This window comes from Sceloporus occidentalis, unplaced genomic scaffold (assembly GCF_023333645.1).
Source record: "Sceloporus occidentalis isolate IW3139 unplaced genomic scaffold, rSceOcc1.0.p SCAF_2, whole genome shotgun sequence".
NCBI lineage: Eukaryota > Metazoa > Chordata > Lepidosauria > Squamata > Phrynosomatidae > Sceloporus > Sceloporus occidentalis.
Genome location: NW_028316982.1, coordinates 54,825,236 through 54,837,557, shown reverse-complemented (window position 1 = coordinate 54,837,557; position 12,322 = coordinate 54,825,236). Strand labels below are relative to the sequence as shown.

General features: G+C 39.7%; 1 protein-coding gene across 4 annotated transcripts in view; it reads left to right on the top strand.

Moving 5' to 3' along the window:
- The window catches only part of STAG1 (STAG1 cohesin complex component), a 195,302-nt gene that overhangs the window by 21,520 nt on the left and 161,460 nt on the right, over positions 1 to 12,322 (top strand). Inside the window, exon 1 of one of the 4 annotated variants that reach the window (XM_089509443.1) lies at positions 4,207 to 4,224. The exons of the other annotated variants lie outside the window; for them this stretch is intronic. The gene's annotated coding sequence lies outside the window, so the exon portion shown is untranslated. Of the gene's footprint in view, positions 1 to 4,206; positions 4,225 to 12,322 lie in introns of those variants that run through there. 4 annotated transcript variants of the gene reach the window in all.

The following is a 12,322-nucleotide window of genomic DNA, read 5'->3' as shown; positions in this document are numbered from 1 at the left end:
AACAATGCAGCGCAGACTGATAGTTCCAGAAGGAGCTAGATGAATGCTGTGGACCATAGCAGTCCTTTGATGCCAGACTCTAATTGTAATTCTTATGATTAAAGAAGCCTTGTTTTCTTCTTCTGCTGTTTGATTTTCTCTATCTGTCCTGGTTTGACTTCTCCCTGTCCCCTAAAGTTTATTATTTTTTCCCATTACTGTATAAACCTTCAACCAGGTCCTGTTTTTATTAGTTGTTGTTGTTTTGCTCCCCTTAGCCAAATATAGATAGTGTATATATTTTAGCAAACTTTTGATTTAAGAACAAGGCTAAGTGTGTGTTTTCATAGAATCATAGGATCATAGAGTTGGAAGAGACCACAAGGGCCATCCAGTCCAACCCCCCTGCCATGCAGGAAATCTCAATCAAAGCATCCCTGACAGATGGCCATCCAGTCTCTGTTTAAAGACCTCCAAGGAGGAAGACTCCACCATTCTCCGAGGGAGTGTGTTTTGTAGGACTTAATAATAATAATAATAATAATAATAATAATAATTACTATTTATATTCCGCTTAATCACAGGGAATCCAAGCGGATTACAGCAATAAACAAATACAATTAAAAAGGTATACATTAAAAATACCTATCCCTATCCCTCTTCCCAGTTCTCTCCATTTGGGTTGTTCCTGATAAATGCATCCCCCACATAGGATGATTTCTTGAAATATCACTGTATGTTCATTTGTATTTAAAATATGGGATAATTTAATTTTAAAGCATGTACTGTAGTAGAACTGTGCCCACCAAAGTGGTCTGTAAATTGCAGTTACAGGGTATAGTCTTTGAATTAGGTTTAGATGTAACACTTTCAGATCAGAAACCAGAAGTGAATTTGTTGCACATACAAATAAATATCTGTTGTAGATACAGTCTTTTCCAAACTGCAGAGAGGGAACCATCCATTAATGAGTTAATTTTCATTGCCATCCAAGCTTGGCATGAGTCACATCATTAAACAATACAATTCTCATTTTCTTCTCTTGGCTTCTCCCCTAGAGCTTTCTTGTGGCTTAACTCAGGTCAGATGTGTTTGCTCCATCTCCATGGCTTGTCTTATTCTTCCCCTCATTTCAATTCCTTTCTTCCTGATATATGTTTTATATCTTTTCTCTTTCTATTTGTCTTCATATTTTTTCTCCTTTAAAATTGTTATGTATTTCTATTTCATCCCTGCCTTTTTAAAAAATTGAGCATGCTGTCCATATGTGGAAAGTGCACTTGTACTCTTCCAAAACTTCTAAAGGCATGGAAAAGAAGGGAAATTGCCCCCAGACATGTATGCTTATTATAGGCTGCCCAAGCAGTTTGATGGTCTTTTCTGGTAGTTGTCTCATGATTTGTCAGTCTGTTTAATCAATCGCCCTTGTTGGCGATTTTTCACTTACTACAATCCCACTTGGTTCTGCCACTTCCATGAATGTTTTCATAAGTAGTGAGTAACTACTTGCCCTTTGCCTAATGCTTCTTCTGGTGGAGAGGTAGACCCTTCATTTAATCAATAAGGAAGATTGGTGGGACTTGATACTGATTAAACGTAATTGTCCAGGTTGAGGCAGGTGATCGAGCAGCAGCAGCAGCAGCTATTTTCACCATGACAGAAAAAGCACATGAAAACTCTCTGCCATTAAAAAGACTTTAAAAAGGTGCTAAAACTATAGGCACTAGGCATGCTATGCTTTGCTCAGCTTGGCCATTTCCCTCAACATTTAATGCTGAGAAGCCATTTTATATTGCTCATTCCTTTTATGACTTTAGGGTGTTGTTTTCTTTTTAAATCCAGGCAATTGATAGCTTCTCCAGTGTTTTTCTTTTCTGCCTTACAGATGTTTCCAGTTTTTAGTGAGTTTTATCTAGCACAAAAATGAAATCAATGATGGTGGGAATATTTTTGGATGGTTTCCCAAATGACAAATCATTGAAGAGTGAGATGTGATAACTACTTCAGTTTTTTCTTTCTGCCCATCCCTTCCATTGTGTGGTGAAATGGTTGAAATGGCAAAGAGCCTCTCCCTCTGCTCAGCATGCTAAAGTAAGGGTAGTTCAGGTTGGAATGTTGGCCTTGTTTCAGCTGCATAAAGAACTGTCGGTGAAATCTAATTTATAAGATGTTAGTGAAATACAGAGGATAGGCCTCCAGACTACAGAACCCTAGTGGCTTTTAGACCTAACAATGATGATATTGATATGGAATTAATGTCGGTACCAAGAATAAGTAAAGAGATAGTACAGGAATACCTGTGTAACCTAAACAAATATAAGTCTCCAGGACCAGATGAACTACATCCAAGGGTATTAAAAAAACTGGCAAATGTAATATCGGAGCTATTGGCAATAATCTTTGAGAACTCCTGGAGAACAGGAGAAGTCCCAGCAGACTGGAGGAGGGCAAATGTTGTCCCCATCTTCAAAAAGAGGAAAAAAGAGGATCCCAACAATTACCATCCAGTTAGTCTGACATCAATACCAGGAAAGATTCTAGAGCAGATCATTATAAACAGAGAGTCTGTGAACATCTAGAAAGCAATGCCATAATCACAAAAAGTCAACACCGGTTTCAGAGAAAGAAGTCATGCCAGACAAATCTGATCTCTTTCTTTGATAAAATTACCAGCTTGATAGATGAAGGGAATGCTGTGGATATAGTATATCTTGATTTCAGTAAGGCCTCTGACAAAGTTCCCCATGACATTCTTGCAAACAAGCTTGTAAAATGTGGGCTAGACAAGGCAACTGTTACATGGATTGTAATTGGTTGACCGGCCGAACCCAAAGGGTGCTCAACAATGGCTCCTTTTCATCCTGGAGAGAAGTGATCATTGGGGTCCCACAGGGCTCTGTCCTGGGCCCAGTGCTATTCAACATCTTTATCAATGACTTGGAGGACAAAATTGGGGGCATACTTATCAAATTTGCAGATGACACCAAATTAGGAGGAGTAGCTAATACCCCAGAGGACAGGATCAACATTCAAAATGACCTGAACAGACTAGAAAGCTGGGCCAAAGCTAACAAAATGAAATTCAACACAGAGAAATGTAAGGTACTGCACTTAGGGCGGAAAAATGAAATGCATAGATATAGGATGGGTGACACCTGGCTGAATGAAACTACGTGTGAAAGGGATCTAGGAGTCCAAGTAGACCACAAGTTGAACATGAGTCAACAGTGCTATGTGGCAGCAAACAAGGCCAATGTGATTCTAGGCTGCATCAATAGAAGTATAGTGTCTAGATCAAGGGAAGTAATAGTCCCACTGTATTCTGCTTTGGTCAGGCCCCACCTGGAATATTGTGTCCAGTTCTGGGCACTACAATTCAAAAAGGACATTGAGAAACTGGAGCGTGTCCAAAGGAGGGTGTCTAAAATGGTGAAGGTTCTGGAAACCATGCCCTATGAGGAATGACTTAGGGAGCTGGGGATGTTTAGCCTGGAGAAGAGAAGGTTAAGAGGTGATATGATAGCCCTGTTTAAATATTTGAAGGGATGTCATGTTGAGGAGGGAGCAAGCTTGTTTTCTGCTGCTCCAGAGACTAGAACACGGAACTGGATGCAAGCTCCAGAAAAAGAGATTCCACCTCAACATTAGGAGGAACTTCCTGATAGTAAGGGCTGTTCAACAGTGGAACAAACTCCTTCCTCGGAGTGTAGTGGAGTCTCCTTCTTTGGAGGTCTTTTAGCAGAGGCTGGATGGCCATCTGTCGGGGATGCTTTGATTTAGATTTCCTGCATATGATTCTACCTCCTTCATGATTGATTAGAGAAGGATAAGACTGAATTGTTTGATTTTCATGTGGATTATTTCATTCCTCTCATTATCAATGCTGTAACTACTATTGCTATTTAATCTCTCCCAAAAGCAACTGATCAGTTATTAGAATAGGATGTTTCAAATGAGCTTTCTGCAAGATGTGCCTCTGTTTTTTCCTTAGTTTAAGGTAGGGGTGGACAACAACTCAAATTGGGCAACTGCATTGACCCCTTCTGGGACCTTGAGAGGCTGCCCTCACTATGCCCCAACTCATGTTTTTAAAACTGTTTTGGAAGAAAATCCATTTCGTCACGCCCCCGGGTGGTATGGGAGGGAAGTCACCACATTTTGGGAGTCCTTAGCAGTTTTAGCTTTTTAAAACCAGAAAATTAACTGGAGATTGGAGCAGCAGAGACACAAGAAGAAGCTATGGAGGTATGTTAAAAAGAAATCTGATCCCTGCAAAAACTGTTGGTTGTGGGGTGTTTTCAAATCATTTTTAACTAACAGCAACTTTTAAGGTGAACCTATAATTGGATTTTCTAGGCAGTTTTTTTCAGCAGGGGCTTGCTACTGCCAACCTCTGAGGCTAAGAGGGAGTTACTTGTCCAGGGTCACACATTGGGTTTCATGGCCAAGCAGGGATTCAAACCCTGTTCTCCAGAGTCATGACTCAAACCTTTAGATCACACTGGCTCTCTATATTGAGTGTAAAAATTTAATAAATTATTAAAAGTACATGAAAGTTTTGACTGAAACCCTCCAGACACCCAGAAAGCTTTGTATGCAGGAGATAGTCTTATCATATATGGACCTGACAGAGACTTATAGTCACATACCTATTTTTGCCCTGTTACCTTACGTTTGCTTATGGCAAAAAGCTTTAGCAATTCTGAGCCCTTCCTTTGGGCTAGCTTCTTCCTCAGGACCAAACCCCCCCCCCCCCAAAAAAAAAAAAAAATACAGTATAGCTCAATAATAACAAATTTATGCCTTCAAAGCTTTCTATCATACTTGGAAAATGTCCTTCTCCTGGGGGTACACAGGGATCTTCATATTTACTGTTGTTCGTCAATAATAAATTATATAGCTATAGATGTGTTTAAGAAGTCACATTTAGACAACTTTTTTTCTTGTGGCTTTTTGTTAAATTACCAAAAAATGTTATTTATGCTTCAGTAGCAAATTGACTCACCTAAAATCTTACATAGACACACAGAAGATTGATTTTCAAGTCAAAAAGCATTCTGTCAGAAGAGGATAGCAGATACTGATTCCTTATCCATGGATTCAACCAGCCATGGCTTGAAAATATGAAAACAAATATAAATTCTAAAAAGCAATCCTTGATGTTGCCATTTTATATAAGGGATACCATTTTACTACACCACTGTATTTAATGGGACTTGAGCATCCATGGATTTGGTATCCACAGGAGGTCTGGGAACCAAACCCCAGCAGATATCAAGGGCCCACTGGAGCAGTTACTTCAGCTTTGTGTGAAAGTTGGGAGCCCTATCTGTAAACAAACATTACTGTATATTTGGTAAACATACAGTGATTTCACAAATAGACCTTTCCTTGTCCTGAAGATTAATGTTATTTTGCAGGTCTGAGGATTTAGTAATGCCGTAAACTCCCACATTTTTCAGAAAAGAATAATAATAATATGATTTATTTATAGCTTGCCTTTTCACAGGGAATCAAGGTGGGTTACACTATGTAAAAATAATGTGTTACATATCAAATCCAATTAAAATTTATACCCTTCCCAACCTCCCATCCCAAATTATAAAGCAAAATTAAATAAATTACAATATAAAATGTTATAATGATATTATTATTTTTTATTATTATTAACCTTTATTTATGAAGCGCTGTAAATTTACACAGCGCTGTACATACAATCTTTTTAGTTAGACGATTCCCTGCCCTCGGGCTTACAATCTAAAAAGACATGACACAGAAGGAGAAGGGAGTGGTGGAGGCAAAGGGTAAGAGGTCCAGCAGTTCCTTTCTACCTCCAAGGCCTGGACCAAGGCAGATGGACTGGAGGGACCGCTTGGCTTCATAATGGATGGTTAATCTTCTTCCAGGGAAAATACATACAGTGGAACCTTATTATACGCGGGGGATCCGTTCCGGATCCCTCCGCGTATTAAAAAAATCCGCCTATGCTCGAGCCCCATTGTTTCCAATGGGGCTCGTGCGTGGTGGCGCATGAGGCGCAACGGGTGCACACGCCCATTCAATTGAATGGGACGCGCCGCCCCGCGCGTGCCGGTGGCTTTGAGCGCCTATGCTCAAAGCCGCCTATAAAAAGACCACGTATGCGGAGGCGCCACTGTACTCACAAGTAGGATAATACATATACAGTACATAACAATACAGGAAATGGTTTGATAAACAGGCATCAAAGAACATCAAATAGTAAGCAACAATTATGCAATGCCTGGGAAGGCTTCTCTGAACAGGATGGTTTTCAACTCCGTTTTGAAGCTGGTTAAAGTAGTGATGGCTCATGCTTGTGGGGGAAGAAGGTTCCAGGAGTGAGGGGCAGCAAGTGAAAAGGGGTAAATCCGAGATGGGGCAGAGGAAATCCTGGGCTGAGACAGCAGACCTTGACGACCAGAACGGAGGGCCCGAGTGGGAAGGTGAGGAGAAAGAAGGTCTGATAAGTAAGGAGGGGCCAGTCCATGGAGGGCTTTGAATGTCGACAGCAGGAGCTTATACTGAATGTGGAAAGGGAGAGGGAGCCAGTGAAGGGATGCCAACACAGGAGAGATGTGGTCAGAGCGGTGGGTGAAAGTGATAATGCGTGCAGCTGAATGCTGGACAGAGATCAAAGGACGGAGGTGAGAAAGAGGAAGCCTAGCCAGGAGGACGTTACAGTAATCAAGTCGTGAGATCACTAGGGCATGGACCAGGATCTTGGCAGTAGAGGCGGAGAGATATGGTCGGATTTTGGCAATATTGTACAAAAAGAATCTACAAGCCTTGGTTGTGGTCTGGATCTGAGGGATACACCAGAGAGAGGAATCAAAGATAAAACCAAGACTGTGGGCTTGCTGGACTGGTTGAATAGAAATGTTGTCCACAGAGACAGAAAAGGAGTGATGAAGGGTGGGCTTAGGAGGAAAGACAAATCAACAGAGTTGGGGAAAAGAGGAATGGACCCTATAGTAGGAGGGAGAAGATGCTATGCTGCTCAGGGAGGCTAATTTGGAAAGGCCACAATCTATATATGCATAGGGCATTAAAACTTTACAGAAGTAGGACAACTGTCAGGTTCCCATCTGCTCTTATTGTATCCTTTTTATGCACTTCCATAGAAAAGAAGTTTATTAGTGAAACCTTGGCGAGGTGACTCAAATAGGATTTTTTTTATTGCATGATGTCATTTTCTGCCTAGACTATGACATAAAACAGTCCATTCCCCAAGAGCTGCACCTGCATCAAGAATCCTTGAACTGATGTACTTCTAAAAGGAATATGCAGAACAGCTGCCTGGACTAGTCCTTCAGCTTTTAAAAAACACAATAAAATTGATAGAGATGTACCTTGGTAGAGGAAGCTTTTGAGAGGTGGGTGTTATAACTTTGGTTTTCAGCACTGATAGAGTCAGTTTGTTTTCTCCTGTCTTAACCTAACTAGCGTGAGGCTTCTCTTCCTTCAGAACTATCTCTCGAACCCTTGGTCCTCTCACTAACTTAAGTGTCTCTACTATTAAGTGTTTTTAATAGTCTTGTTTGATGTTATATATAAATCACTTGTTCACTCCTTTGTGAGCAAGAAGAAAATAACTTTTGGGCCCAAACAGGCCAAAATAAAGCTGTTTCGGGTCACTTTGGAGGTATGCTGTTTAAATGATACACACTTCTTAAGAGGCCAGAAGCTCTGCTCCAATCTTTAGGACTGGAACATGGCTTTGGCGTGGCTTCTGGCCTCTTAGGAAGCATGCATCATTTAAACAGCACATTTGCAAAGTGACCCAAATAAGCTTTATTTTGGCCTGTCTGTTTGGGCCCTTTTATTTACAGGCAAAACTCATGATAGTATCTTTTCTGGTAGTTGGTTTCCAAGGCTTGTTGTTAAAATACATATATATTACTCCTTCAGTGTGTGTATTTGAGTGGCAAGAGGGAAGCAGTGATCAATACGAGGTTTCAGTGTTTCAGTCTTCAGTCCCGAGACAATGAAGTGCACAGATGGGAGAGGGACTGTTAAACAAACAGCAATCCAATCAATCAGTCAATCATTCAGTCAGTCACCAGTGACTCTACCTGCTTGGCTCAGGACATTAAGAAACTGCATGGGGAAATCTGAATGTTGCTATCACATTAACATACTGACCTGTAAATAAGTCTACCTAGGATTTTGGGGTCAGTTTTGGGCATACATTTTTAGACATATAGACGAGTATATATGGTAATCATAACACACTTCTCTAATATCACCGGACTTCCTTTGTCCTTTTCAAGAATTTTTTTCTCCCTTATATAGGAGTCTACATCCTATTAAGGCTAAACTCTTATCTGCACCTCTAGCAGTTCTAACTGCTCACAGAAGCTCTTGACACATTCGTCTTTTTTAACAGTGACTCCTTCTTTTTGTTTTTGTGGGGTTTTTGGGCTATGCGGCCATGTTCTAGAAGAGTTTATTCCTGATGTTTTGCCAGCATCTGTGGCTGGCATCTTCTCGGAATAAACAGCCACAGATGCTGGCGAAACGTCAGGAATAAACTCTTCTAGAACATGGCCACATAGCCCAAATAACCCACAAAAAACTATGGATGCCAGCCTTCGACTTCACCTCCTTTTTATTTTTTTCCTTTTATTTCTATCCCACCTTTCCCCCAAAAAGGGACCCAGGGCAGTTCACAATATAAAACACATTAAAACAACATGTTTAAAAACAATTAATGTAACCTAATTAAAACACTAGAAGGTTAAAATGTAAAACGTACAAAAGCTAAAAACATAATCTAAACCAACCTCGCCATCCAAAAACCAGGTTTGCATGATTTTAAAAGGCTTGCTTGAATAAAAATATTTTTGCTTGCCAGTGAAAGGCCAGCAGGGAAGGGGCCAGCGTAGCCTCTCTTGAAGGAAGTTTCAGAGGGTGGGAGCAGCCACCAAGAAGGCTCTCTCTCGTGTCCTTACCAAGCAAGCCTGTGATGGTGGCGGGACCGAGAGAAAGCCTTCTTCTGAGGATCTTAGGGCTCTAGCTTGTTCTTATGGGGAGATAACAGTTTTTCATATAGTCTTGACCTAAACCAGTGATGGTGAATCTTTTAGAGGCCGAGTGCCCAAAGTGCAACCCACGACCCACTTATTTATTGCAAAGTGCCGTGTCCCTTTGGCTTTCTAGTAAAAAACTCTGGCAAACTCTGTTCTGGGGCGATGGCACATGTGCCCACAGAGAGGACTCTGAGTGCCACCTCTGGCACGCGTGCCATAGGTTCGCCATCACTGACCTAAACCATTTGATAAGCTGCTCATCAGGCAGGCCCCCACCTTTTTGCCAGCCTGTCTCTCATTGGCTGCTCCAAACATTCCACTCTGCCAGTGCTCCTTCCCAGCATTGCACATCGTAATATATCCCATTTTCTTACTTTTGTGTTCTTTGATCTCTTTTGCTCTTTAACTTTGCTGTTCTGTGGGAATAGTAAAGTCTAAAAAGGAATTTAGTTATGTGGCTCCTGCCCTACCCTAGATGACTTTGGGACTTAACTCATTTGTAGCTCTCTTCTCCAATGCAGTCAGTAAAGAACCTTCAGTGTAAGTAAGCAAAGTTACATTCTGTACCACAATGTACTCAGTGAAGTAAAGATGTGGATGTTTATCAAAGGGCATACATGCTATATATACTCATGAATAAGTCTACAAATTTTAGTCAAAGAATTGACCCGATAAAACTGGGTCGACTTATCTATGGGTCAATTTAATTACTATATTTTAACTCTTCCCCTTCTCTGAGTAGAGTGGTGAAAGGTAAGAGTTTAGATCATCTCAAGAGCACTGAAAAGAAGCACCAAACCCCTCTATTCTTTCCACCATTTTGATTTTTTGGGCAGGAAAATGGCAGTGGTGGCTCCTCTTTGATTCTTCTCTTCAAAGGAGTACCACGAGGAATCAGGCTTAGAAGGAACTGAATAAGACATTTCTGTATGAAGACAGTAAAGTTTGTTGTTTAGACCCTTTGTTACATGCCCCTAAGATTTATCCTCAACTTATTCATGAGTCATATCAAAATCTATTTGGCCCCAAAATTTGTCCTTGACTTTTGCATGAGGTCGACTTATAGTTGAGTATATATGGTACCTCACTCAAAATCTACGCTGCAGATGGGCAAGCGTTACTTCTTCCTTTGCATTTCATCTCCTCTTACTCACTTTTATTGTGTGTCATGCAAAAAGGTAACAGCAGATCAGTATAAATTCAGCTTATATTTACAATTGTTTTTGCCAGTCCACTTATACAGTATCTTGAACTGCATATTAATGTCTCATATACTTATCTTTTGCCTATTTATGGGCTTCTACCCAGTTTTAGCTGCTGCTGTTGCCTTGCATCATATCTATTGATGTTATTTTCCACATGGTAAAATTTAATAATCCCAGATGGATACTGGGAAAATTCCCTGGAAGTCTTAAAATATACTTATTGCAACTCACCTTTCATTTCATTTTCTTCTTGTGTATGTACTTATGTATTCTGTCCCATCTGCTCCTCATATAAATACTGTCACACTCCCCGCCCTTCTCTGCAGGAACAATTGTGCAATTCATTTAAAAGAATGATCTTTGAGTATTTAAGGCTTGAACTGGTTACTAGAGGATGCTATCTGCAGGGCTTTTATCTCCTATCTATACATCTGCAGAATTTAAACATCTGCAATAGATTATATCTTTTTAGCAGAATAAAGTTTTTCAGAAAGTGTGGGGATACAAATAACATAGTAAGCATGAAAAGACAGAAGGACTATTTACAGAATCTTAAAAGATTACTTTTTGGTTTTACAATATGTGACTTTCCCCATACAACTTGTCAGTAGTGCTGTGTCTATACTATCTTGTAATTATTCATCTTAAGATACTATTTTTAAAAATTTGATTAGTCTGAAAATTAGAACCACAGCCCAGTTTTTTGCAGATGTGGGCTACCTACCATATACTTTGGTCAGATTTACTATTAAGAAATTTTCAGATTTTATTGTAGGAGGACTGATAAATATTGCTGATTATGCTTTGCAGTTGGACTTGTTGACAGTATTACTTTCTTACAAGACTGAGAACTGTAGGTCAGTTTACAGCTGCATAAATGTGCACTTCTGATAACTAAACAAAATCTCTCCAGTTAAGACCAAATTAATAAGCAGAATTTGGAATATGGCTTATACTACTGTAATTAGAATGCAGAGAGCAAGACAGTGATTTGTAGTAGTTTTCATATATTATTTTAAACACAAAGTGCAAGACACAATCTGAATAAGCTTCTGAATATAATAGAGCTGAAAATAATGGTTAAAGTTCTTTTGCCTGTATTGTATGTCTTTGTGGAAACAACAGCATTCAAATTGAAGTTAAAAATGATACTAATTTGAGTTTACTAATCTTTAACAAAGTTAAAGAGAAGGAAGTCTGTCTGAAAATGTTGATGGTTATATCCACTGTTCTGTGTAGTCGTCTACTGAATCTGAAATTAGACTGACCTTTTTGGCATTCAGCAAAATGAAATGGCACTCTTAAAGATGTTTGCCAAAATTATTGTTGTTGTGTGTCTTCATGTCATGGTGATCCTAAAGCGAACCTATTGTGAGATATTTTTAGTGGAAAAATTTGTTTGGAGTGGGGGGTTTGCCCTTGCCCTTCTCTGAGGGTGAGAGAGTATGATTTCTCCAAGGTCACCAGTGGGTTTCCATAGTCAAGCAGGGATTTGCACTTTAGTTTCTCAGTGTCTGAGTCCAGCACTCAAACTACTACATCTTGCTGCCTGTGGGTAACTACCAAAACTGGGACTTGATGAGACAGCTAAAATAAGAGTTCATAATTTTTCCACAAGGTTCTGTTTTAGTCATTGGGACTAATAGGGAGATCAGGTAAAATAGATTGAGTACTTACAGATACTGTAAGTCAGTTTTCCTAAGTAGCATTGATACCTGTCATCAGTAAATCAAATTATGTCAATTTGTTTTTTTTCACCTTCAGATGATGTCAGTATCACAGTTGGAGGAAATTTCAGTATTTTCATGTAGAAGCATTAAAACATTAGCTATCTTTTAGTTCATGATGCTCTTTATTAGATCTCTTAACAGTGATAGGCATTTCTAGCTGGTAAAGCTGAACATGAAGTGCAAATTTATCTCTTAGCCTAATAATTAAGGCTCTGTAAAATTGCAGGTGGACTGTTAGGCACACTTGAGTGTGATTAAGAGAGAGTGACCTTATAAAGTGGTTTTGTTTTTGCAGTCTAGTGCAAGGTGCAGACTACTGTGACATGATTTATTTTTGATTTTGTTCTAATAAGCTTGG